We start from the raw sequence: 27,710 nt of genomic DNA, 5'->3' as shown, positions 1-27,710 counted from the left end.
GCTCACCGGTGACGCTCACCACAATACTGGCTACACGCCAGGTCTGCTGCTCCTGGGAGCCCTATTTTCTTGAACGACTGGGCACACTCTCCCTGTTTGCTATTCCCTCAGACCCTAAGTTTTTAGAGCTTGGGGCTGAGAACCCTCAGCGAATTTTGCTTGCCCTCCGGTAGCCACACCCCTGGTAGCTGGTGCAAGAGACCTCAGTTGTCAGTACTGGTGGGAGCAATAGCCTGGAGTTCCGCGCCGTGGAACTCTCCTTACAGGAGAGCTGGGAGGGGCCCTTAAGGTTTCCCTGCTGTGTGGAGAGGGAAGGCTAGGGGGTTACACACCTGTCGCCGCCGGTTTCAATGGGGTTAACTCCTCTGCCGCATTCTGGTGATGTCAGTTCTCTGCTATGGTGGTATCCCATGCAAATGGCGACAGTTCGTTCCCTTTGCCGGGTGACCAATGCCACGGGTGGGTCCTGACTGGCTCTCCCAAGCCCCGTTTCAATCCTGTGGCCACTGCCTATGAAGGCTCGGTTGGCATTAACCTCCGTAGATTCAGAAAGGCCGACCAGTTGTTTCAGCGGGATCGTTTAGTGCTGAGTCACAGCAGTTTGTCTGCGAGAAGCAGGCGAACGGGAGCTTGAATTCAGCCGATCCGGGCTCGGTGTGTGTTCTGAGAGGCCCAGACTGTTCGCCCCAGATCCACGTCAGCTCAGCATTGCCTAGTGATCCTGAGCAAACAGCATTTAGACGGTTTACGACTCCCTATGCCCGCGCAGCTGAAGAGGTCAGAGACTTGATCTCTCTGCGCCCGCCGCCATGTTACTACTATAATTTTAGGAAGACAGTTCCATTGGCCAAAATAATTCTAAAGCATGGTTTTATATTCATTAGGTCAAAAATTTGTTTCTATTAAATTAAGTGCTTATTCATGCTACCATGAATAGATTCAGTAAGAAGAAACCCAGCTGGTCAAATATGAAACACCATCTTCTATACAGCAAGGAGAATCATCAGCCCAAGGATTCAGAAGCTTAATACTCAATAGGATTTAAGAGAGGTAGCCTTCAAAGCCAAAGTTTTTTTGTAATATTTGTTTTATTTATTCCAGTTTCTCAAACTTTTGATGGTCAGCTCTAATTGAGGAGAATTATAGACGTTTTTGGCCATCCATAATTATAAAAGGAGTTTTGAGATAAGGAATATGTGTTTAGAAGAAAAAAAAAATCTAAGTATTGAAAAGGAAATATCCTTTTCCAGCAAAATCTGATTTGTTTTTAGAGGTTTAGCTTGAATTGTATCTATATTCTTCCTATTTTGCCTTGTTTTCCTGAGGGAAGGCCCATGGATCACTGCAGAAGTTTTAAACCATTATTTGAATTAAGACATAGACTCCTGAAAAGTACTTATCATAACTCACGGTGCTGACGGCGACAGGAAGAAATGGCAAAGGAAGACGAAATGGCAAAGGAAGACAAAATGGACCATTACACTCCGTAAGAAGAAACCATTGAAAGGGACTTATTTGAGAAAAGGCTTTCAGATTAAAAAGTTAAATCCTGATCTCCTTTTATGGGTGGTCTTTAAAAGGCAGGCATTTCTCTGTCATATTTCAAGATTTTGCTATAGTTTTTAAAATTTATATTAAAAATAAAATGATGAGCTATGTATGAAAAATAAATTTTAATTTGTACATTTGAAATTATGCTTCAGTTCTTACATCATTTTCCACATGAATAATTCCCAGTACTTATGACATGAAAACAGGTCTGGCTAGAATTGCTTGTTAAGACAGTTATAAATACCACCCATCAGTGAAAACCATAAATGCCAAGGACACTCAAACAGATTTATGAGGCCATCAGCATTAATCTATTAAAGATTCTAAAAATAAGCCTATTAATGCTGTTAGCATCTATTTTTCTTCACTCTCATTGCAACAAATTCACACAATGGTTTTTAAAAATCCATGATGAGACTAACATTTCAAGATTGTATCATTTAATTACTTTGTAATATTATGCAATTATTTTATGATAATCATCACAAAACATCTTAGTATGTATTTTTTAAGTGATATGGAAAATGCTTTTTATATTTTTCACAAAATGTTCTAGTACCCTTGGAATAGTGATTTGAATTTTTATATCCCAAAGAAACACTTGGATATTAACAATATATTAAAAAAAACTATTATGGGATAAGCAAATTTTTTTAAGACTCCAAATAGATTAAGGCATGAAATATGCAGATCTGTGGCCAACTGGTATAGGTTAAGAACAAATGGCATTGAAGAATGTATGTTTTAAAATCAACAAAATCTCTTGTGCAAACTTGAAGAGCTCTCCATTTACTTGACACTTCTAAGCTCTGGATTCTTTGTCCTCTACTTAACAATTAATTGAATTTAATGTACAATTTTACATAAGTACGTATCACAGTGCATATACATGACAAGTAAGCACTAATATATCAACTAAATAACTAAAGTGATCTGATAACTTTATCATTTGGCTCCACATAAAGTCTTAGAAATGTTGATATGAAGTAATCCCAGGTCACCTAAGTCCCAAGAAGTTGAGGCTACCGGCTAATTAACACAAAATATTCAAAGTGCTTTAAATAGTATGTCATTTTTGTTGTTTCTATTTCTTTCTGTCTATAACACAGGAGGGGATAATCAAAGAAAACAGTAAATTTGGGGACAGAGGAACATGTGCTAATATTGTCCAACTTGTGAGACTTATAAAGGAAGTGTACTTCCTTTATAAGTATATGTACTGAGCAAACATACCCAGAAATATCAAGATAGAAATGTAGAAAAGAAAAACTTTACTCAAAGAATGTGATACACCTGGGATTGTTTCTTAAATATTAATGAAATTGGTATTCCCAACGAAGACAGTAAACAATTTTGTTTAAGTAAAATGCATTTAAAATGAGAAAAAAAGATCAATTTATATGTCTTCGTGGTCTACCCAGTTTTACCATAAAAGCCACATAATTTTCTATCCCAAGAGCAAAAGTAAATTTGATATAAACTTGATTTTATCAAAGTTAAGAACTTTAAAAATTCAAAAGAGACTCTTTAGAAAGCTAAAATGCCATGCACAAATTAGGAGAAAAATAATTGCCAGTGATAATCTGATAAAACATTTTTTTCCAGAATGTATAAGAAACTCTCACAACTCGATATTAAGAAGACAAAAGACCAGAATTTAAAATTGGCAAAATGTTTGAGTAGTATGTAATCAAAGAAGACATACAAATTGGCCAATAAGCACAAAGGATACCCAACATCATTCATCTTTAGAAAAATTCAAACTAAACATCATTGTTATAAAGGTAATCAAAAAGACAGTAACTAGTATTGGCAAGTTTGTAGGAGAATACGGAAGAATGTAGAGAAAACTGGAATACCACACCTTGCTGGTAGAAATGCAAAAGTAGTATAGCCACTTTGGAAAAGAGTTTATCGGTTTCTTAAAATGCTAACTACAGACTTACCACACCACATAGTCCAGCAGTTCTACTCTTAAGACTATACCCAGGAGAATTTAAAATGTGTCTACACAAAGTCATGTTATTCAAGCAGTTATTTCAGGCTTATTCATCCTGACCAAAAAGTAGAAAACAAACACAACTGTCCATCAATACATAAATGGGTAAAATGAAGTATATTAAAACAATAAATACTATTTATCTATAAAAAGAAATAAACCCTTCAACAGATGAATGGATAAAGAAAATGTGGTATATATACATAAGGGAATATTACTCAGCCAAACAGAGAAATGAAATGAGGGCACTTGCTGGTAAATGGATGGACCTGGTAAATATCATGCTAAGCGAAATAAGCTAATCCCCAAAACCAATGGCCAAATGTTCTCTGATATGCAAATGCTAATTCACAGTAAGGAGAGTATAAGGAGATTAGAAATACTGTGGTTAGACAAAGGGGGATGAAGGGAAGAGGGGGAAATGGGAATAGGAAAGATAGCAGAATGAATCGAACGTAACTTTCTTGTGTTTGTATAGGAATACAAGACCCATGTAATTCCACATCATGCATAGCCAGAAAAACAGGGAGTTGTACTCTATGTATGTATATTCTACTGTCATATAACTAAAAGGAACAAATACAAAAGGAATAAAGTCCTGCTACACACTGCAACATTAACAAATATCAGAAAATACCATGCTAATTTCAAGAAGCCAGACGCAAAGCACATGATGCCCAATGTCATTTATATAATATAAAATGTCCAGAAAAACAATCTACAGAAACAAAAAGTAGATCAGGGTTGTCATGGACAGGGATGTCAATGAAGAGTGACTACAAAAGAGCCAAGGGGAGTTTGGGGGGTTGATAAAAATGTTCTGAAGTTAAATTGTGGTGAAGGCTATATACTTCTGTAAATTTACTCAAATTCTCTGAATTACACAGTCAAAATGGATAAATTTTATGGTACATAAATTGTTCCTCAGCAAAACTGTTCACACACAAATTCATATCTAACCAGAAATTTTAGTAGATCCACACAACCAGTGTGAGCTTTTCCTTATCCAGGATACTAACTTAGATATCTGGGGAAGAGCAAAAAACCAATATCTCAGACAAGGTTGGGCAGGAAAAGCAAGTGCAGAGATCAAGGCAGATGAAAACAAGGATTTGTTAGCTCAGGAATGAAGATTTGGAAACTTGGAATTCTCACACCCTAGACCAGCAGAGCTCTCGGTAATGATGGAGCTATCTCTGGCCTTGCTATCCATTATCATAGCAACTAGACACATGTGGCCACTAAGAACCTCAAATGTGGATAGTGACACCAAGAAACTAAAGTTTTTAATTACTTTGTCTTAATTTAAAATGTCACGGTGATATACAGCTAGTTAGTACCAAACTTCATCTCACAACTCTAGACATATCCAAAATGCAGATGGTCCTTTCAGGTACTTACACAATCTCTAACCTCACAGCTATTCACAGTTACAAACTTCATTCAGAGGATCCTTACATTGACCCAGAAAATGTTTATGAAGTTTCTATTATGTGGAAAATGGAACTTGATAACACAAAGATTAGTTGGACATGGTACTTACCTTCAAGGAGCTTGTGTCCAGTAGGGAAAATAATTGAGCACAAATAGATGCATTACAGTGGGAAAGGAGTACCTCGAAAGTGCTTTGCAAGAGTGGTAGCACTTCAATGGGATGAAAATCATCTTCAGCTGCAATATGAAAAAATCACATGGAAAGTTTAGAAAACCAAGAGTTGACCACAGTTCTGAAAGAAAGTTGGGTGTGGCCTTAAGGAGGAAAGAAAGACACTCATGGTCAAAGTGACTCTGCAAAAGAGAGAAGGGAGAGGCTGGCTGAAGACCAAGCACCTTGGAAAGTTTAAAAGATGTCACAAAGGAACCTCATTCCCAAAACTCTTCTAGCCCTGCCATTGTGAACAGGTACCCTTCAACCACCTGATCAGGCAGATATGTTAGCAATTGTCTACTGGAGAACATAAATATTCTTCCAAGTAAAATACATGGATTTTAGGTAAAGCAAGAGAAAACCAGCCCCACCCCCCATCGCCCCAGGAGAATCTAGATGCAATTTGAAATCCCTGCATCTTCCCTAGGTGAGGCAACAGAACAGAAGACTGTGCTCGGTGGAGCCCACCAAACCTGGGCAGGCAAAAGCTTCCATTCACATCCCAGCTGACTTATACGCTCATGATCTCAAAAGCGACAAAATGTTCTAATGTATTTCTCTGATGGGAGGTTGAGATGTTTCTTAGTGGTCCGTGTCCCCAGAAGGCCCCCTCCTGCAGAGTTCTAGGTAGAACTACACAGGGCAGAACAGAAGACTGATAGAATCCTCCCCAAACACAGGAGGCCATGGGGAGAATTTCTCCATTTCCTTACAAACAGTAAGAAATATTACTAGAGCCTGCTTCACCTCACAGAACAGCCGCTTCAATGGGAATTGTTCCCATGTCTGCAGGCAACTGCTCAGGTTTGACTCTCTCCACGCCCTGTTCCCTCCTTTAGCCCCATGAGTGAACCTATTTCAACACAGCCCATAGCAGAACTGGGGAGCTTAGTACATGGTTGATACAGAGGGAGAAAACAGATTGTGGTCTCAGAGTAAATGAAACCCTCACATCTATATCCTTAGCATAAAACTTTCCCCCAACACCCAATATGCTACAAGCCCAGTTTGTTAGTGTCTTCAAGTTGAACTTATCACCATCTTCCTAAATCTAGTGTACTTTGTTTGCCCAAGTTGTTCAGGTTCACAAGTACCTTACTTCCCCACTTTCATCCAATTGGTCAGTCTCTGACATCTCTGGGATTTCTCTTCCCCTCCCTGTCCCTCCCCAGGCCCATGGTGTTTTATTCCCTAATCATCTCTCACCTGCTCTATTTGGACCTAGCCTGTTTGAACTACTGCTCAAGAAACCTATTTGGGGATAAATAATAATTTTAAAGTTCCTCCATCGGGCTCTCCCCTTTGGAATTTTCCATACTTCCTCTTGTTTCTGTTGGTTCTGATCCGTTTCTTACACTGACGACTGTGATTCACTCTGTGACATACATTGGGCCTAGTCTTCTCTTCTAGTTTACTTCTAGGGTTCCTCTATTTTGACCATCCATCTGGGTCATGTTATAAATGTCAACTTGAGAATCGCCCTTGCACATGACCCAAGAGTCTCCATCAGGCACCATGAGCTGCACCATGGGCATCAGACCCCGTGTGACCTTCCAGCTCTGTGGGAGCCCCCAGGGAGCCCCAGTCCTTGCCAGGGACAAGTTCTCTCTCCCTAGTCTCTCTTCCCTCCAGAGCGTTAATGGTAATATTTATAACCAACACAAGGGCAGCCCTCTATAGTTTTTAAATCTTATTTAAATTCTTTGAAAATACTCCTAATCATGGACCATACTATTAAAAAATCTTTCAAAAACGCTGATCGTGTCACTTTGCTACTGGCTCCTAACTGCATAAGGGATAAAAGACAAATGCTAAACTTGTTTAGAGCTGTCCATTATTGGATTAAGTTCGAGTTGTATTCCCCTGATTCTAACAAAGCCGACCCAGTGCATCGTATTCCCTAAACTCATGAACCTCTTATTCCTCTTTCATTTTGTTTCTATCATTTCTTCTTCTTGAACTAACATTCCCTTGCCTTTGTTCTAGCAATTCTTTAAGATTACTTCTAACTACTACCACCCTATGAAGGCCTAGATACCTGTTTATTTATTCTCTTCCTGCTCTGAGGTTTTCATTCATCTTCCCTGCCAATTTTTTTTTTTTTTTTTTTTTTTGGTACCAGGGATTGAATCCAGGGACACTTAACCACTGAGCCATATCCCAGCCCTTTTTTATATTTTATTTTGAGTCTGGGTCTCGCTAATTTGCTTAGGGCCTCAGCAACTTACTGAGGCTGGCTATGAACCTGCAATCCTCCTGCCTTGGCCTCACAAGTTGCTGGAATTGCAGGAGTGCACCACTGCACCCAGCTACCCTTACCATTCTTGAGAACTTCCTTCAGAAAGGAGACAAGTTCTGATCCATTCCTATTCCCAGCATTTGACATACACTAGGTGACAGGCCATTAATTTGTTGTTGTTGGGGGTGATGTTTTGGTACTTGAGATTGAACTCAGGGGCACTTAACAACTGAACCACATCCCCAACCCTTTTGTATTCTTTATTTTGAAACAGGGCATTGCTAAGTTGCTTAAGACCTTGCTGCTAAGTTGCTGAGGCCAGCCTCAAACTTGAGATCATACTACCTCAGCTTCCAGAGCCACTAGAATTTCCAGGTATATATGACCAGGCCTGGTGGTAATTTTGTTTTGTTTTTTTAATAAGTCTGAGTTGATAGGGGGCTGAGAGAGGAAGATATTAACCCAATTAAATGACAAAGAAAAGGAAATTACCCACAGATTAACTCACAAATAATATTTCAACCTCTAAGACCAAAAGATGATTATACATTATTTTCAGTCACCACTCAAGCAGCACAGAAAAGCATTATCACCTTACTGTTTTCCGTAAATGTTCTGTCTCTACATAGAAATGCATTTGATTGGCTAAAAATCATTTTTTTTTAAAGTGAGGGATGAAAAAGAAATTTCCTGAGGAAAGTATTACCAAATTCACTCTTTATGCTTAATACAGATTTCCCGGCTCTGGAAAGCATGGCGACCACCACGGAGACTGGCCACATTCACTGACAGGTATAGCATGCTGCTTCCTTGGTCACATCAAGGTGGATCCGTGGCATAGAGATAGCCTTGGAAAATCATCGAAGATTTTTTAGTATGAAAGGAGTTATTGTACCACTAAATTATTTATCCACATCACTGCAGCTCGGGAGTTAAGGATAGTAAGTGTACTAGAAATGTAGAAAGGGTCCTCATTTCCATAACCGTTTTTCCAAATGGGATAATATTAAGCCACATGGAAAAGCTTATTGTCAATTGTCATCTGTTTGAGGCCTCATAATCCAATGATGAGGCTACGACATGTACAAAATGACCCACAATCCAGGTGTAACTTAAACTCAGAAGGCCTTAAGATCCATTCCAAAAATATTGTAGAAATTCCTTCTCTGAGGTTTCATGAGAAGCTAAGGATTATGAATTACAATTCTTCCTAAGGCCATAAAATTAACCTCAAAACATGGATCCAGAATATTTCCTGAAAAGCAAGAAATTATAGACAAGTCCCTTCATTACATGACCTGCCACTCACATATGTCCAGATCATACCCACTTGGAGACACATCCATGGACAGATGGACAGATGAGAGCATCGTACTTGTAATATCACCATTTGAGTGACTGCTCTGTGCTGGTCACTGTAGTGTAGGCATTTTCAATTGCAAGTGATCCTCAATTGCAAGTGAACAACAAGACAGGCATGATAGTTCCCATCTTGTAGATAATATTAAAGGTTCAGAAGAGTGAAATAAAATGAGAAAATTTACTCAATAAAACATGGGATATTAAGAATTAATTCCATATTTGCCAAACCCCAAAGCTCTGAGTCTAAAATCAGCTGACCTTTAAAGACTGCATCTGGGTCTTGTGGGAGAAGTACACTCTGTTGTCATCAAGAAGGCCTGGGCCTTAGTTTCCACATCCCTGGTTTTATTTACAAGGTGCTAGGGTGGGTGCTGGCTTGGCTGTGCTGAATGGCAGAACCTCAGCATGAACCAATATGGGGTAGTCACACTGTCAAGTTTTATTACTAAAGAAGAACCCAAAAGGCTACTGTTTCCAGACAGTAGAGACCCTAACAGGAGGGTCAGATTAACAGTCATGGCAGATTAGAGACCCTAAAAACCCTTTCACTGAAAATGCTTTAAAATGCTGGTATAAAGAGGAGAGAGAGAAAGAGAAATAAAGTGGAGAGAGGATGAGAATCAGGGAAAGGAGGATTCCACAAGGAGGCCATATGGAAACTGCAGAAGATCATTGGTTGGTTTGGTTTGTTTCATCTTCTCCTAGAGAAGACAAATAGCAAGAATATATCAAAGACATCTTTCACCTGGGTGTGACCTTGAGCTTTACATCCATCATGAGATTTGTATTTATATATATATATATATATATATATATATATATATATATATATATATACACACACATACATACACATTTTATATGATATGTTTTATATAATGTATATTAATATATATTAGTTTTATATATTCATAATTTAACAAAGATAATTAAACAGCCCTAGAGTTCCCTGGCAGCTTAGATAAAACCACTAGAATAGCAATTTAAAATTAAACATAGCAAATTGAATACAAACATTTATTTCTACTTACTTCTGGACCACCTATAAAGTGCATTAAATGAATAAAGACAAAAGCAAGATAAAACTAGATGAGGGATTTAAACACACACACACAAACACACACACGAAGGAAGAAGTGTGGAGTGCAAGTTCCATAGCCTGCCACAGCAGGGGTGGCGGGGGGGAGCACCTGCCTGTAGGTAGCAAGAACCATGCCCTTCAGGCTTTGCAACTGAAGGCAGCAGGTGGATTTGAGGGCTGAAACCAGAGAGGATCTTAATTGTCAGTTCATTTTCTTAGTTTTTTTTTTCCTTACATCTCATAATTTTAAAAAGTTATAACAAACACTGCTCTGAAAACCAATGGAGTTTAAAGAATACTAAAGTTAGGGGAGAAGGACATTGGTTAGTTTGGTTTGTTTCATCTTCTCCTAGAGAATACAAATCCTTTCCTATTTTGGAAGGCGAGATATGGAAGCTGCCATTCAAAATTCACCAAAAGTCAATTTGATCTGGAACTAGATTAAACTCATCTCCTTTCACCCTGATCCCCATGTCTAAAGCATGACTGGTGGAGGAGGAAGGGGAATACAGGAGGAGGTGGACTCAGGTTCCACTCTTAGACCTAGCATCAGAGGGTCCTCAGTTTCAGACCTGTGAGCACATGCCCTATGCACAGATTTATTTTGCTTCTCAGCCTGGCTTTACTGCCTGCTGAGTGACAGAGGAACACAGGGAATTTCCAGACCCTGCAGATAGTGCTGTATTTAAGATTTCCTGGGCTCGATTCCATCTTGCCAACATCCACTTTCACCTGCAGTCCAGCTGGCTCTCCACCAGACTGACCTCTCCCCATCCTAACCCCGAGGAGGCTGCCACACCTCCCTACTCACCTGCAACCAGCTTCTCTCCTTGTAAGACAATGCACTTAGGCTTCTTACCGTCCATGACTTTCTCTCTTAAATAATTATTTTGTCTTATTTTTTTCTTAGTATTACCACAACAATAAAGTTCTTTCCTATTTATTTACATCAAAACTACAATTTTTTAGGCTAAGTTTTTAATTAACCTTGATACAATATTTAACTCAAGGGAATGACTTCACATGAACATTAATATATAGTAGTGATTTTACTCTCAATCATAAGGAGGCATATTTATTCCTGTTAGCAAATAGTTTATTTGATTTTTCAAAAAATATGATAGGGCTGGGTTTATAGCTCGGTAGAGTGCTCACCTTGCACTGGGTTTGATCCTTGTACATGTGGAAGGCACTGGGTTCAATCCTCAGCACCACATTAAAATAATAATAATAATAATAAATTTTAAGTTTAAAATTTAAATTTTATAGTAATGGTATTGTATCCATCTATGACTAAAAAAATTAAAAATTAATATGATAGGTCCAGTATCTTTTTACTGATGCCTGAAAGAAACCTCATTCAATGGTTTTCCTATACAAAAAACTTAGTCATGCAGCCACTGATTCTTCACCTAGTGAGGGAAATGCTAACCTTTCCATCAGCCTTCCAGAGCAGAGGATTGACATGGGTCAAGCCAACTTATTCATCTACGTAAACAATGAGAATGAATTTATTTATGAGTTTTATTTCCTTCATTGAGTCAAGTAGCATAGAAAAGAAAGCCAGTGTAGATTTTTAAAAATTGTAAGTCAAATAACTTTTTAAGTAAAGGGCAGGTTTAGTTTATTCATGGGTATACATAGATTTTTGATGGCTATTAATAATATATTCATAATTAGGGATAGATTTTACTATATTTTTTCTCTTTGGTAAACAAAAAATAACTTGTAGCATCTAACTGACACAGTTGTTCTCTTGTACCAAATATGCTCACCATTAATTGACTTTTCAAATCTGTTCTTTGTCGATAATGCTAACCAATTTAAATCCAATTTATTGGACTTACTGTGTTTCCTGTGCATATGTGAACTTTATATAGAATTCTTTAAAAGAAATAAATGCCTCAACATTCCATGATTTGTGAAAATGGTGATCTCACTAATGCATTGAATTTTACCCATTTGGGCTCTGGTGTATTTGATCAGTATTAATAGTCTATTAATAAAAAGCCTTTTTTTTTAAAACTGGGTGATGTGTTTCTGTACCTTGAATGTGGAGCACCTTTCAAAAGATAAGATGTTTTCAGTATTTTTCATTTCAGATCATTAATAAGGAGTCTGTGTTCTAACAATAAAAATATTGGTCTTTTGGAGTTTTCATGCAGAAAAAAAAAAATCCTAAGTTCACTGTGTGCTTCTCTTTCTAACCACTGCTTTTCTTTTCTTCCCATCACAAGATTGACCCATTTTTAGCATAATGGGTAACAACTGCAAGAACAGGGTTGGGAATGAGGGTACCACATGGGTACTGTCCTCTGGCTTTCATCCCAGGTCATGCCTACTGCTGTTTCTCTTTCTGCTCTTAACCACCCTATCCTGAGCCACATTTTTTTTTTCAGTTCCTTAATACTCTATTTTTTTTTTTAATTTTTTATTGTTGGCTGTTCAAAATATTACATAGTTCCTGATATATCATATTTCACACTTTGATTCAAGTGGGTTATGAGCTCCCATTTTTACCCCATATACAGATTGCAGAATCACATCAGCTACACATCCATTGATTTACATATTGCCATACTAGTGACTGTTGTATTCTGCTGCCTTTCCTATCCTCTACTATCCCCCCTCCCCTCCCCTCCCCTCTTCTCTCTCTGCCCCCTCTACTGACATTCATCTGTCCCCCCTTGTATTATTTTTCCCTTTCCCCTCACTTCCTCTTGTATGTACTTTTGTATAACTCTGAGGGTCTCCTTCCATTTCCATGCAATTTCCCTTCTCTCTCCCTTTCCCTCCCACCTCTCATCCCTGTTTAATGTTAATCTTCTTCTCATGCTCTTCGACCCTACTCTGTTCTTAGTTACTCTCCTTAAATCAAAGAAGACATTTGGCATTTGTTTTTTAGGGATTGGCTAGCTTCACTTAGCATAATCTGCTCTAATGCCATCCATTTCCCTGTAAATTCTATGATTTTGTCATTTTTTAATGCAGAGTAATACTCCATTGTGTATAAATGCCACATTTTTTTATCCATTCATCTATTGAAGGGCATCTAGGTTGGTTCCACAGTCTTGCTATTGTGAATTGTGCTGCTATGAACATCGATGTAGCAGTGTCCCTGTAGCATGCTCTTTTTAGGTCTTTAGGGAATAGACCGAGAAGGGGAATAGCTGGGTCAAATGGTGGCTCCATTCGCAGCTTTCCAAGAAATCTCCATACTGCTTTCCAAATTGGCTGCACCAATTTGCAGTCCCACCAGCAATGTATAAGTGTACCCTTTTCCCCACATCCTCGCCAGCACTGAGCCACATCTTTTAACACCGAGCATTACTGCACAGTTGCTGCAATGGATCACACTGAACTCGGCACCCCAAAGAGACATCAGTTTGAAGAAAAGACCCATAGGTGATGGGGGTGGCAGTGTGAATGTGTTTATCCTTCTGTCCCCAACATTTCATATCTATCAGCACATGAGATACACCTTTTCTATCTCCTTTCCCAACACCTCCTTTTATGCATCTGGGGCTCCACATAAGGTAAACAGCTTTAACTGGGGATGATTCTGATTAGTGTTCCTCTGTGTATTTCAACCACAAAGTGTTGGTTTCACTACTCTCAGTCAATATTCAGGGTCCAGTTGAACATGCAAAACAAAACAAAATACCACTCCCTGTAGATGTTTCTACATTTTTTTACTGTTCTGTTCTATTAATAATTTTAGTTGCATTTTTTTTTTACTTCCCATATAACTATAAGCCCTTTCAGAGGAGAAACCATATGATGGACACATTTTCATCTCCAGACCAACACCTAGAAGGTGTTCAGTGAATATACATAGTGTAAAAGATTGAATATAATATTTTCCCCCATATTTTTTATTGGTTCCTTATATTTGTACATAATAATGGCATTTGTTGTTTCATATTTATACATGCACACAATACAACCATAAAATCTGGCCAATATCATCCCCAGAACTTCCCCCTTCCCTTCCCACCTCCTACCCCTTGGTCCCTTTACTCTACTCATTCCCCCCTTTGATTTTCATGAGGACTACTCCCACCTTTTTGTTTTTATTTTTTCTCTCTAGCTTCCCCATAAGAGAAAATATATGACCAATGACCTTCTGAGCTTGACTTATTTCACTTAACATAAAATAGTCCCTATTTCTATCCATTTTCCTGCAAATGACACAATTTCATTTTTCTTTGTCTGAATAAAACTCATTGCATATATAACACATTGTCTTTATCCATTCATCCACTGATAGCTAGGCTGGTTCCATAGTTTTCTATTATAAATTGTGCAGCTATGAACGTGGGGGTGCATGCATCACTGTAGTGAGAGACTAATTCTTCAGGATAAATACCAAGGAGTGGTGTAGCTGGGTTATAGAGTAATTTCATGCCTCATATTTTGAGAAACTACCATACTGATTTTCATAGTGAAGGAACATAGTTTTTTAAGGACAACAATTTACTGTACAAAACTAAGCCAGTTTGAAATTTAAATACAGTTTATTTAATCCCACCAAATATATGAAGTCTGAACAGAAGTAAAAAATAATTTTAACCACACTAAATCTTTAATGTTCAAAAAAGAGGGGGGAAAAAGGAAGAAATATAAAGAGTGGAATGTGAGTAGGAGGCAGTAGAGGGATGAAAAACTAAATTGAATTATTTTATTTGCATGACGTTGCATCTGATGTTCCTCATTGGGATGTTGAGGTGGGTCTTTTGGCAAGGAATAAGAATTAAATATTAAATAAACATATTTAGCTAACGAGAATGATTAAATATTTTCCTGATGGCTGGCAATGATCTGAGAATGCTTTTTGGTGAGTAGCCTGAGGAATGGGGTCCCAGTGCCTGATTCTATAATTGCACTTATTGATTACAACCAAGACTGCTTACTTCCTGATGGGAAGGAGGCTCTTTTGAAATACTGTAAATTCAGTGCACTTTTTCAGAGTAAATCTAAGCATTGGTATCTCTTGCCAGGGAAGCAGAAACTTCACAGTCGAGTTTGAGATAACCCAAGGTTATCTCTGCATTTCAGCGGTTTTGGCAGAGAAGTTGGGTTTTGTTTCCTTTGGGACATCTTGCAACTCAACTCTCCCCATCCCACAGAGTAGAAGGCCCATGCCTTGAATAATAAGCAGAAAAGTCACCCGCTCCGTGTTAAATTTTGCAGCTCTAAACAAGCCCCAAGTAAACCTCCTTAATAAAATCTTTGACATTTTGAAATTCCTTGAAGGGAAGAAGCCAGTGAAAGGTCAGGCTTAGTGCTCAGCTATCTTTTTGAGAAGGAAAATCTGGCTTGGAGTTTGATTGTATCAAAGAGCAAAAGAGTGACACCAAGATCTTTCCAGGGAGCAAAGATTAAAAAGGGAGACCCCACACTGACTGAGCAGCCCACCCTGTAGATGAGCCATTGTGTCATATCTAACCCATTTATTGTTGTCCTTTTATTATCATAAAGTTTCTGAAGTAAGAATGAGTATTTTCACTTTATAGACAATAAAATTAAAATTCAGAGGCTTTAATGATAAAACCAGCCAGTTATGAAGCAGAGATTTGAACTCAGGTCTTTATGACAGCAAGGACCCTGTTCACCACACTATTCTCTAGTGACAAAACGTTTTAAGGAGAACAGGCTTTAAGATGGGGGAGGGGGGCTCTGACCATACATACCCTGCCCTCGATTTCCAGTGCCACCCAGGGTGGCCGAGTTGGGACATTCTTCCTTGCCTCCTCCTTCATGGCCAGCAATCTGGGAATAGTGCTGTCATCTGATTGGTATTCAACTAAACACTGTCCACCAGCTTCACAGTCTTCTGGTCAAGAGCAGGTGATGTCTCTCCTGTGATCTCAAAGAATAGTGATCAGTATTCTTCCCTAAATGATTGCACATCATCGTACTTCCATGTGATAGGGAATGGTTGTAAGTCAGGGCCGTCTATTCGTCTGGCCCAATGCCCAATTCCAAAGCTTCCTAGAAAAGTTATCTCAGGAAAGCCACTTAATATTTTCAAAACATTAAAAACAGTTAATCGAAGTGCTTATTCTTAGGATAATTATCAAGATGAACTGAAAGAGCCACTGTTCAGCACCTGTAGAACATCTGGCATATAGCAAGTGCTTACAAAATGTTAGCTGTTCAGAGACACAAAAGGTGCCTGATTTCAGATCTCTCGACATCTTATTTTGGTGTAAAAGATATTAAGTCTTTTTTCTCGAGGGTGTCTTTATTACCTGTCACATGTGTTTGGCTGGTAATTTTCTGTGTATATGGGTAGGTAATTTTTGAAATGTAGGGAATAAAAGTCATTAAGACTAAAACTAACTCAATGAGACTAAAATGGAGGCAAGAAGAGGTTCAGAAAAAGTTCATATCAAAGTTATAAACAAATCATAAAAATGCAAATGTGCAAAGAGGTCTCTAATAGCTAGAATTCCATCCTATAGGTGTCTGGGGACTTCTGACCTTTCCCTCCTGACTAAGGAATTAGAAAATCTCTCAAGGAATTTTTCACTGAGTTATCAAAAGTTTTAAATAGACAACACCACCAATTTTCTAGCTCATAGGACACAGTGTACTTAGTGTGTTTTTGATTTTGACATTGTTTTCAAGCATAAAATATGATGCATTATATCTAAATATCTTAATCAGCTGAAATGAAATTACTTAAAATTCCTGCAGGATCTTATTTCCTAATGGCTCTGGAACTAAAATTAGCTTTAATTCAATAGGTTATATGTGCATCAATTTGCCAAAGAGAATGCAGAGAGATGGAAGGAGAGAGGAGGAACAGACCAACTTTATTACTTATGACTACATGACTTTGAGATAGTTTCTGGTGCTAAGGTCAATGCTGTTTCCACTAAGCCTGATGACTTCCCTAAGCCAGGGTGCTGCTGAAGCCCTTTAAATTTCAGTATTACATAAGGATTATTATTATGACCATAAACTACAGCAGTGTAAGAAAGAAATCATGTTCCAGTGAAATGCAAGTAGATTAAAGAAACAAATAGATCTGAGGTGTGTTTGTGCAGCTGCACGAATTGCTCATAACAATGGACGGTCTAGCTTTAGAAGTATCCTGGACTACTTCAACAGTGGCATTGAGGTGTTCTTGAGGTTGCATGGATCTGCCACACTGAGATTAGTAAGTGGTCATCAATCAGGTCTGTTTATGCAGTTATTCAAATACAGAGTGTCTGAGCTTATCAGAATTCAAGCCCAGAAGAACCTTGTTGGAAATTATTAATAAGCTAGTTTTCAAAATACTGATTGCTTTTTCGTCAGATTCTTTGTAGTTCTGAAGAAAAACTGTATCAAAGAACTAGTGTTCACAATGCATCCTGCATTAGAGATTTATAATATCTGCTATAACTTGGAAGCAAAATAACAGGAAGGCCAAGAGTACCAAAATTAAGGAGAAACATGTTACAGACACCAGTCCTGTTGAGGGCATCCAATGAGTTCATATGACACTAGAATGTGGGACCAGGAGTGGTCATAATTTCCATTCTGTCCTCACTTAGGTAAGCTGGAAATAGCAGAAGGAAATCCAGCCTTTGGGCAGATGGATTGTTGTTGCCCATTATTCTGGGAAATCTATTCATACAGAACAGGGCTCTGAGTAGTGACCAGGGGGAATGGCATATGACCCAAGATAGGAAAGGAGTAACCTACAAAAACTTGGCTGGATACCATGGCCCCACTGTGGTGTGAGTGTCTGTTTATAACTAAGGAGGAAATACCAAGAGACAGCTTGCCTTATGAAAGGACCCTAGGCCACCTACGTGATGGAGACTAGTTGGGTACCCAGGACTCATTCTTCAATAAAATATTCCTGAAGGTCCAACCAGAAGAAAAGATAAATCAAAGATGCTACATGAAAGGTGACATTTATGACTAGACCACTAGATTAGTGATTGTCAGATTACAAATTCTGGACTCTAAATGGGAAAGTCAGCTGGGGTGAAAAGACATTGTTTTTGTGCATCTTTCTTTTAGGAAGTCCTGATGCTACATAGATGGCCCAAACTTCCAGAAGATTAAATACATGCAAAGCCTTACATCTATGGTTTAAAGAATTTTAAATTTTATTCCTTTTTTAGGATGATTTCCAAAGATGAAGGGAATTCATCAGATGAAAAACTAAAACAAGGGGGAAAAAAACTGCCTTCCATGTCACAGTGGAAAGAACTTGAGTTTGTAACAAGGTAGATGTCTTGGTTGACTCTGTTACTTCATTGAAGGGTATTAGAGCTAAGTTAAATTATTTTCCACAGTAATATTGTATACAGAAAAAATGCAATGAAGATTGAATGACAGGAAAATCATTTTACAATGGGAATAATGTAAATACCAACTCTTATTTCTACATTACTTATGAAAATTAAATTAAGTAACATTGATGAATATCAATTTTATTTTCCATCACCCTGTACTCGCTATACAAGAAACTATCTTGTGATGTTTTCTTTGGATTCAATAGAATATGTTTTGGCTTAATCTGAATTACAAGACGATTGATGAAATAAGAAGTAGTCAGGGGGTTGGAGTTGTAGCTCAGAGAGCTTGCCTAGCACATGTGGAGCACTGAGTTTGATCCTCAGCACCAAATAAAATAAATAAAGGTGCTGTGTTCAACTAAAAATATTTCAAAAAAGAAAAGGTGAGATGAAAAATTATTAGCAAAATATCAGCAACCTAAATCCAACAATATAAAAAAATAAAGAATTATACACGATGACTAAGAGGGATTCATTCAAGGTGTACAGGGTTGGGTCACCATTAGAAAGTCAGATAATACAGCCTACAATATCAATAGACTAAAGAAAAATAATCACATAATCATAGCAATAGATAACAAAAAATAACAACAACAAAAATTTTGACAAAATGCAACACCCATTGATGAGTAAAAACTGCTTAGCAAACTGGGATAGAACTAAGCTTCCTCAATTGACAGAGAATATCTAAATACACAGAAGAGGCAAGAAAAAACCCTGCAGTAAGATGGTACTTAATGGTGAGAAACTAGAAACTTCCCACTAACATGAACAAGGCACTCGTGTTTAGCATCATACTGGAAATCCTGTCTGATAAAATGAAATAAGAAAATGAAACCAGAAGTATAATATAGATTGAGAAGGAAGAAATAAAACTGCCTTTGTTCACGTGATGGTCTACATAGAAAATAAACCAAAATAACACCTGGAATTAATAAGTGACTATAGCAAAGTCTTAGGATGCAATGTTAATATACAAAACACCATTTGAAATTTAAAACATGATTCTTAGGTATTTACTTAGGTATAAACATAATGCAGTGTAAGATTTATATGAGGAAAATTACAAAATTGTGGTGAAAGAACTCAAAGAACTAGATCAATATAAAGATATTTGATGTTCATAGCTAGAAAGACAACAGCAGTAAGATGTCAGTTCTTCCCATTTAAACTATAGATTCAATGCAATTGCAATCACAATCTCATCAAGTTATTTTGTGGATACCAACAAATTGATTCTAAAGCTTGGCTTGTATGTTCATCAAGAGACCCAGAATAGCCAATACAGCATTGAAAGTAGAAAAACTCAGAGGATTGATACTATCCAGCTTCCAAGACTTAACATTGTAACTAAAGCAATCAAGACAGCATGGTATTACTGAAAGACTAAAAATGAAACACTCAGTGAGATTGAATAGACAGCCCAGAAATGGATACACATGAATATAGTCAACCAATCTTTGGATCTTTGGCAAAAGATCAAAGGCCACAGAATGAAGAAATGATAAGCTTTTCAATACATGATACTGGAACAATTAGACATCCTCATGCCAAAAAGGAAACTAGTCACAGGCTTTGCACACTTTAGAAAAACTTTGAATGGATCATAGACACAAATGTAAGACACAAAACTCTAAAATTCCTATGGGATAACAAAGAAGAAAATCCAGATGAACCGAGTATGGCAATGTCTTAGATAGAGCAAAGATCTGATCCATGAAAAACAAAAATTAAAAGCTGAAAATTTTCTGTTCTATTAACGACACTATTGAGAAGACGACAAACCACAAGCTAGAAAATATTTGCAAGAGATATATCTAATAAAGAACTGTTACTCAAAACACACAATTCTTCAAACTCCATAATAAGAAAATAACTCAATTTTTAGAAATAGATTTTAAAAAAATGTGCAGATGCCTCACCAAAAAAGATGTACAGATAGCAATCATGTGAAAAGTGCCCCACATCATGAAACAAAAATTAAAAAGTAAATAACAATGAGATACTACTACATACCTATTAAAGTCCCCAAAATTTGGGACCCTAACACCACCAAATGTGGATGAGGATGTGGAGCAGCAGGAACTCTCATTCGTTGCTGCTGCATTGCAAAATAGCACAGCCTTTAGAAGACAGTATGTTATTTTCTTCTACAAGTCAACATAACCCTACCGTATTTATCCAAGTGAATTGAAAACTTATTTCCACAAAAAAAATCTTCCACATAGGGGTTTTATAGCAGCTTTATTCATAACTGCCAAAACTTGAAAGCAACCAATATGTCTTTCACTAAATGAACAGGTAAACAAACTGACACAGATCGTGGAATATTATTCAGTGCTAAAAAGGAGTACACTGTCAAGACATGAGAAAATGTGCAGAAGTTTTAAATGCACATTACTAAGTAAAAGAAGTCATGTTGATAAGGCAGCATATTGTATAGTCCCAACTATCTGACATTCTGTAAAAGGCAAAATTGTGGAGAGAGTAAGAAGATTAGTACTTGGGAGTTAGTGGGAAGAGAGGGATGAATCAGAGGAGAACAGAGGATTTGGAAGATATTAAAACTATTCTTTGTGAAACTGAGTCTGTTAAAAAGTTCAATTTATTACATTAAACTTAATTTAATAAATGAGGATGTGCACTGCCATTATCCCTGTAAGTCTATTCTAACTCCAAGTATAATTGAGACCACTGTTAAGTCTGAAATTTTCTTGGCTTACAATTCTACAGTCAGCATACAGAACTGCATATACCCCCACAATCCAGGGACCATGAGAAAAGCATAGTTAACTTGACTTTAGCTTGAAAGTTAAGTCTCACTGCAAGGAATTTCAGGCCGATATATTGCTATAATAGAGAGGATTTCTGGAACTCCCAAATAAAATCATGATGAGATCACACATGACTACATAGAATATTCATTATAAAATGCAACCAAAGTCAACACTGAAGTTACTACTGAACCAACATAACAAGTTATTGGTCAATCAGCTTTAAATCCTTCCATGGCCTCCTTTGAGAAGAAATAGCCACAAGGTGCTTGAAATTGTTCAAAATGAGATTTTCATGTTTTGGGGGACTACAAAAGGAAAGAAGACTATTAGAGAATGTTAAGTTTACAAACACTGCATTAATCAAACCATTGTCACTTTTCTCCTTTTTTATTAATCTATTTTTATTTGTAGATTCATTTATCTAGTCAGCCAGACACACACCGATAAACTTCATCATCATGCCACAAGATAGTAAATATCCGCTCTGTGCCACCCACTCTGCTAGAAAACATAAGAGGACAGAAATGGATTAAATGTCTACGCTGCTATTAAGGATTCGTGCAAGCTCAGTCAATACCGGGATATGGGAACGAATGATAATGTAAGGTACAAAGTGTTAGGTGACACAAACAGCCCACTTTGAAGTGCTGGGGATTGAAAAGACAGAGGAGTCTCATTAGCAGAGGAATCGAGACATGCTTCGTAGAGGAGATGCTTCTCGAGCTACAGCTTGGAAAAGGACCAGGAATTGAACTTGTAGACACAAGAGGAAAAGGGTTTTTCAGACAATCTGCTGCTTTTCCCTTTTCAAGTAACCTCTATACCACAAAATTCTGGACCACAGCATCTAAGAGCTACCCTCTACTCATCTCAACTGAGACAGCAGAAAGGGAAATAAGCCCCAGCTCCCAAGGTCACTTCATGGCCAATGCAAGCTGAAAATTCCGAGATCCTGACTCCCATCCCGGAATTCATCTGCTTCCTCATTAACACTCACTGAACAGCAAATGCCTGCTTAATGTCCTGTTTAGATATTCGTTTTCCACTTGTCTGGTTTAGCAGAGTTGAATTACAACCAAACCTGATGGCCAATGACTTTATTTGCATTTGGCATCAACAGGGATCCAAGCAGAGGCTGGGGTCTATCTCAGCTGAATTGTGTTACTCACATGCAAATTGCGTAATTACTCCCTACTGATGCTCCAATATTGATCCCAATATTGAGATTAATTCCTCACCCAGTTGTTTCCCCTGTAATGTTCTTAATTTGATTCCACCAAGATTCATCGCGTCACTCTTACACTAACAAAAACAGACACCTAGAAGTCACTGGATTTTGCATTTATACTTTAGGACAAAATGAGTGGGTGAATGAATGGATCATTTTTTTGTCATTTATTAGTGATCGGCAGACAATTGTGGCCCTCAAAGAAACAGAAAGATCAACATAGAAGGCAGTGGATGTGGGAAGAACTTAGATCCCTGGAATTTTGAACAGTTTGACAAAAGCCCAACAGTAGACAGCAAAAGTCTTGGTAGTCTGAGAAGTAGGAACAGGGCTAATTAGAAGAACAAAAGCCCAAATCCAACAGTTTGGAGGAATTCAAAGTCGGAAAGGCAACTTAAGATTTTCCAGATACAAATAAATGGAAAGAAAGTTCCCATTTTCCTGCTTTCTTCCTCTGTTCCCTTTTCCATCCTGGGAAAATCTAGACTCAGGATCACAGATCAAGGTGCATTGAAAGAGACGGGTTACAGATGTTTGATTCCATTTTGCTGGGCCTTCCAGTCAAAGAACCACATTAGGGTAAAATTCATGATGCACACTGAGCTCAGTAAGCAAATGGAGCAGTTGGCCTCATGGGCAGCCTTGGACTGAGGCCCAAAGACCTAAGGAAGAGTGTCACTCATAGTTCAGATGAGTTTGTCAGAACTCTCTGCACTGGTTGTTGATGCCAAATCTAAGCTAAATAATAATGTATGCTTTCCTTCTGCTTTCCCTGGCCCCTATGGGTCTGTGTCCCCCAGGAATCCATAAGGATTGGTGACTGTGATCCAGGCACAAACCAGGTATTCCTGGAATCACAGGCCATTACCATGTCAGGGTACTCAAAAATCTACCTTTTATTTTCTAATACCAAAGAGACCTGAATTTAAATCCCAATTCTGTCACCTCCTAGGAATATAAATGTGAGCAGTTTTCTAATGTATAAAGTAAGGATCATAAGCAAAAACTAGGTTACAGAAATTAAAGAGTTTGTAGAAGTGAATCTGTTTTGTAAAATATAAAGAAATGTGAAAATATGTCGTGTTGTAGAAAAGATACAGATCTCAGGATCACAGAGAAATATTTTAAGTACATAATCTCCTCCTTAGTAGCAGCTTGGTTCACTGTTCTGAAGTTCAGTGTCTACATTTGTGAAATGAATTGAAAATTCCTTCCCTAGAGGATTGTGTGAAGTTTAGATAAGACAGTGTTTGTAAAATATCTGAAAATCATAGTCATTTAATGAATGATTCTTTTTATTATTGCATGTGTTTTTTCTGTTACTATTATTTCTGCTGCATTACTGCCCAATGAGTAGGGGCTGATAAACAGAAACAACTGCAATTCTTTGTAGGACCTGTCTTTGGAGTAGGCTGTATTCTGACTTATTTTTACCAATCTGGGGGCACAGACAGTACCATGCTCCAATCTGAGAAGCAATAGAGGGGCCCATGGTGGAGCCTGAGTTTGCACTAGTCTCCCCAGAAATCTTTCCTCTCTGTCTAGGGTCTCCATTGAGGTGGCTGTATGGATGCAGTCTCTCCTTCAGGCACATTAGACTGACCCCTCAGGACCTTTTGGAGAGCTCTGGGCCTCTGCCTCAGCTCCAGCATAATTAATCTGTGCTTAGACCCTGCAATGGACCCAATACCACTTTGTATTGACTGAATCACTGTCTCCAACCAGACCTTAGCTCAGAAATGAAAAATTATAATGCTCATAAGACCCAGCCAGGGTTAATACAAACCCTAAAGCCCAATCACAGCCAAGCCAATCATAACCTTTGTAGTAATTACGCCCAGAGAAAGGAGCTCTATGCCTGAGGATTTCAACCTCTCAACTAGAAGGGCAGGAATGGGCCACCGATTCCAAACCCAGGGCCTGGAGCCCTAATACAGATAAAGAGTCAGGCTAGTCCCCTCTTTCTTTGGACTTGCCCAAGTAATCAAAAAGACGATCATTATCTAAAAATGAAACGACTCAGCTCACTTAAAAACTCTTTTAGCTGATCAGCCCATCACTCTCTCGTACTAAGTGCACAAGTCCGTTGCTCTCTTGTACTAAGTGCACAACACATCGCTCTCATGTACCAAGTGCACAGCCCTCATGAGACAGTGTCTCGAGGTTGAAAGGCCTGCTCATGAGGAGCTGACCCTCGACTCCTAATTTTGCTTGAAAAGTATTCACCAAGTGAAATGTTTTTAGTGTTTTTATTGTTTTTGCCCATGAACTTAGTCATCTGAATTTATGTTCTATCTTAGTTTTCTCCTATCATCTCATGAATTCTAAAGAGCAAAAACAAGCCATACGGAAGTTCTTTATATCATCTTATAAACCAGGGCACTTTGTCCCTGTTCTGTTGTGCTCAGGTTACTTCCTTTTCCAAAAATTCAGTGTATTGAAGAACTTTAAAGTCCTATTCAGGACTAAACACAAGAATTCTTCCAACAGAGTCTGTACTGAAGGCTTAGATTTACCACCCCCTGTCCCACACAAAGCTAGTTTTCAGCATGGTGAACCAAAATGATATTTTAAGAATCAAGGTCTGAATACTAATAGGACCAATGCCATTTCACGAGAAGCATTTAAACAGTGCTTTATCTCCTTCAAAGTACAACAACATTCACTGACCCATTCCATGGTGAATCTGAGTGATAATTTAATTAGTGACATGCAGGAGACAACAGCCAGCTACAAACTGAGAGTTATAAAGCCACTATTAAGAGTGTATTAAAACCCTAATGATGCCAGCTGCTGTAGATAGCCCATAACCTTCCTTTCCTTGACCTGCCCTTCACATATAACACCAGACAAGGCAGAGCAAGCAATTTCAGACCAGACAAGGCACAGCAAATAAATACTTGGGTTTTGCTTTAATCCAGAAAAAAAAGATCGGTCAAACTCTAATGAAGCTGGACTGGGCTCTTTTATTCTAAGAAGCATGCCCAGGAAGATGCATAACTTGATCTGTCTTGGGGAAGCAGTACAACATAGCAAAGGTCCAGAGTTAAGGGTAGAATCCAACACCCATATTGGCTAAAGGAAATGGCTATGGAGCTGCAAGTTCTTGAAAAATCTTCAGTCTTCTGGCTTTTGTAAACATTAACCCTCATTTTAAATTTATATTACATGAGCTTGGTTTGCATAATGATGATCATGTAATGATGATCATGAGTCCCTTATAGAGCAAGGGACTCAATAGTTTGCAATTGCTTCACATGTGTTCTGTCATTTGATCGTTACAAACTGCCTCTCATCTGAAGGATAATTATCTTATTTTCTTTGAGAAGGTGAGCATGCACAGAAGTGGATGATTGATACCAAGTCTGATCTTCAGTAAATGTTTTAGCTAGAAGGATTCAGGTCTAACTCCATGCATCACCACACTACTATTGAGCTGCAGTTCTTCACTGCAAAGCTCCATGATAACGACAATGTCGTGCCCACTATGGTACAGACTGCTGATTTTCTACCAAAGTGAAAGGATCACATGAGACATCCATGAGCCTCCTTAAAAGAGGGTATCTTCCTTTCTCCTCCAAGCTCAAACTTTTATTATAAACCTTGGTGACGTGTAGGCCATAATCTAGATATTCTATGGAAAAAAATCTGGAGTGTCTCTGCCTCTCCTACGACTGTAGAATAACTATCCTGGTTTTGGATATTGACTTAGGAAAGAAATATATACCCAATGTAAGCCTCCAGTTTGGGGATATTGGTCACTCATTTCTGAGTACACCCCCAACAGACATAGGGGCCCACAGCATCCTTATCGAGACTATGATTAGATAGTCAAAGTCAATAGATGTCAGATGTAGAGGGAACTTATTTCTCTGTAAGCTGAGATTTTGTGTTTCTATGAGTGTGTGTGCATGTGTGTTTTATAAGCTATGAAATGGTATTTTATACAACATTACCTCTAGAGGACAAGAACCTGCTATTATTCTCCGTATAACAGGTGCAAAGCACACTACCTGCAAGAAAGCATCTTCATGAATCTAAAATGTAGTCTGAAGGGGCTACATAAAGTGCAAGGGTCTGTGTAAATGCAACGAGTTAAGAGTCCCATGGTTATTTTAGGATATTGCAAATTGAACCAAAGGAAAATCTAAAAAGTGTCACATTATCTGTGTTTTCTAGATCATGGGAATGGTTAGTTTGACTGGCTGGATAAATGCTATGTATTTAGTCTCAGTAATTGAACTAATTATATTTCAAATGTAAATGTGTAATCTAATGCAAACAGAAAGCAATTTGGGACTAATTATTCTTTCTTCTTAATGCAAAACAGAGAAACGGCTCTATGATCCCAAATATCATAAGCTGAGAGAAAAACACCCTGGTAACTATTTAAGCCCCTTAGTGGCAAGGAATAGAAGGAAGTAACAGATACTTTTGAATAATGATTATATATATAAGAAAACTTATATGGATGCCTAAGCATTAGGATCTGCATTATGATAGACCTTCAGAATTAAAGAGATATGTATCATATGACCCTGTTCTTGAGGAAATCAAAGTAGAGTGAAGATCAGTGTGAAAAACAATAACCACATATTATAAGGATTACTACTGTATTGAAAACATAGCAAAACCATAGTATAGAAAACAGCAAAAGTGGCAAATGTGTTTGCTTTGTAAAGAATGAGAATTCTCCAGACAAGCATTTGAATTATGTTTGAATGATGACTAAAGTTTTCCTGGTACACAGAGTAGGGGACATTCCAGGAAAACACTGTGTAGTCTTTGAAATGGAAATGGCATTGGACTATGGATTTGAAAGAGCATTGGATATTTAGGAAACCAGCAAGTTATCCAACCGTCTTCCCACTTGATACCTAGATACTCATCCAATATGATATCCTTTTCTTTGGGTTAGGACAATGGCAGAGATCTAGAGAGTTGCTGGATCCCCTACTTACATTAGCCACACACTGCTAAAGTGTTAAAAACAAAAAAACAAACTCACATGCTCTTATCACTGCAAGTTTTCTTCCTCAACCTCTGGTGTAAACCAAGAAGCTCTGGTGTGCCCATAGAGGCTTAATGTTCTTTACTTCTTCAGAGGTTTTTGATGTATTATCCTTCTCATTCCAAATGTTTACCAGGTACATGGAATCAATAAAAGCTAACTGCCAAGAACCCAGAAAGAAAAAATAATAGCACTCTCAGAAAACAAGTAACTTTCCAATAAGCATTATTTTATCTTAGACTTTCAGTAGAACTTTTGAAAAAATTACTGTCCTTCTGAATTAAAAAATCATGCTCACTTATACATTATGACAAATTTAAAGACAGAAGAAAGAGAATGGATGAAATCACCAAAGGCACTCTGAGAAGAATGAGAAATCTAATATCTAGCCCAGAGAATCTTTCATTTTGACATCAATGATTTATCCCAACTATACTATTCCACACTAAACACAATGGGAATCTTTTATCTTCAAGTTTTAAAAACCTGAACTTTAACTATTAGTCTACTG

Source organism: Marmota flaviventris, chromosome 14 (assembly GCF_047511675.1).
Source record: "Marmota flaviventris isolate mMarFla1 chromosome 14, mMarFla1.hap1, whole genome shotgun sequence".
NCBI lineage: Eukaryota > Metazoa > Chordata > Mammalia > Rodentia > Sciuridae > Marmota > Marmota flaviventris.
Note: the sequence above shows the minus strand (reverse complement) of the source record.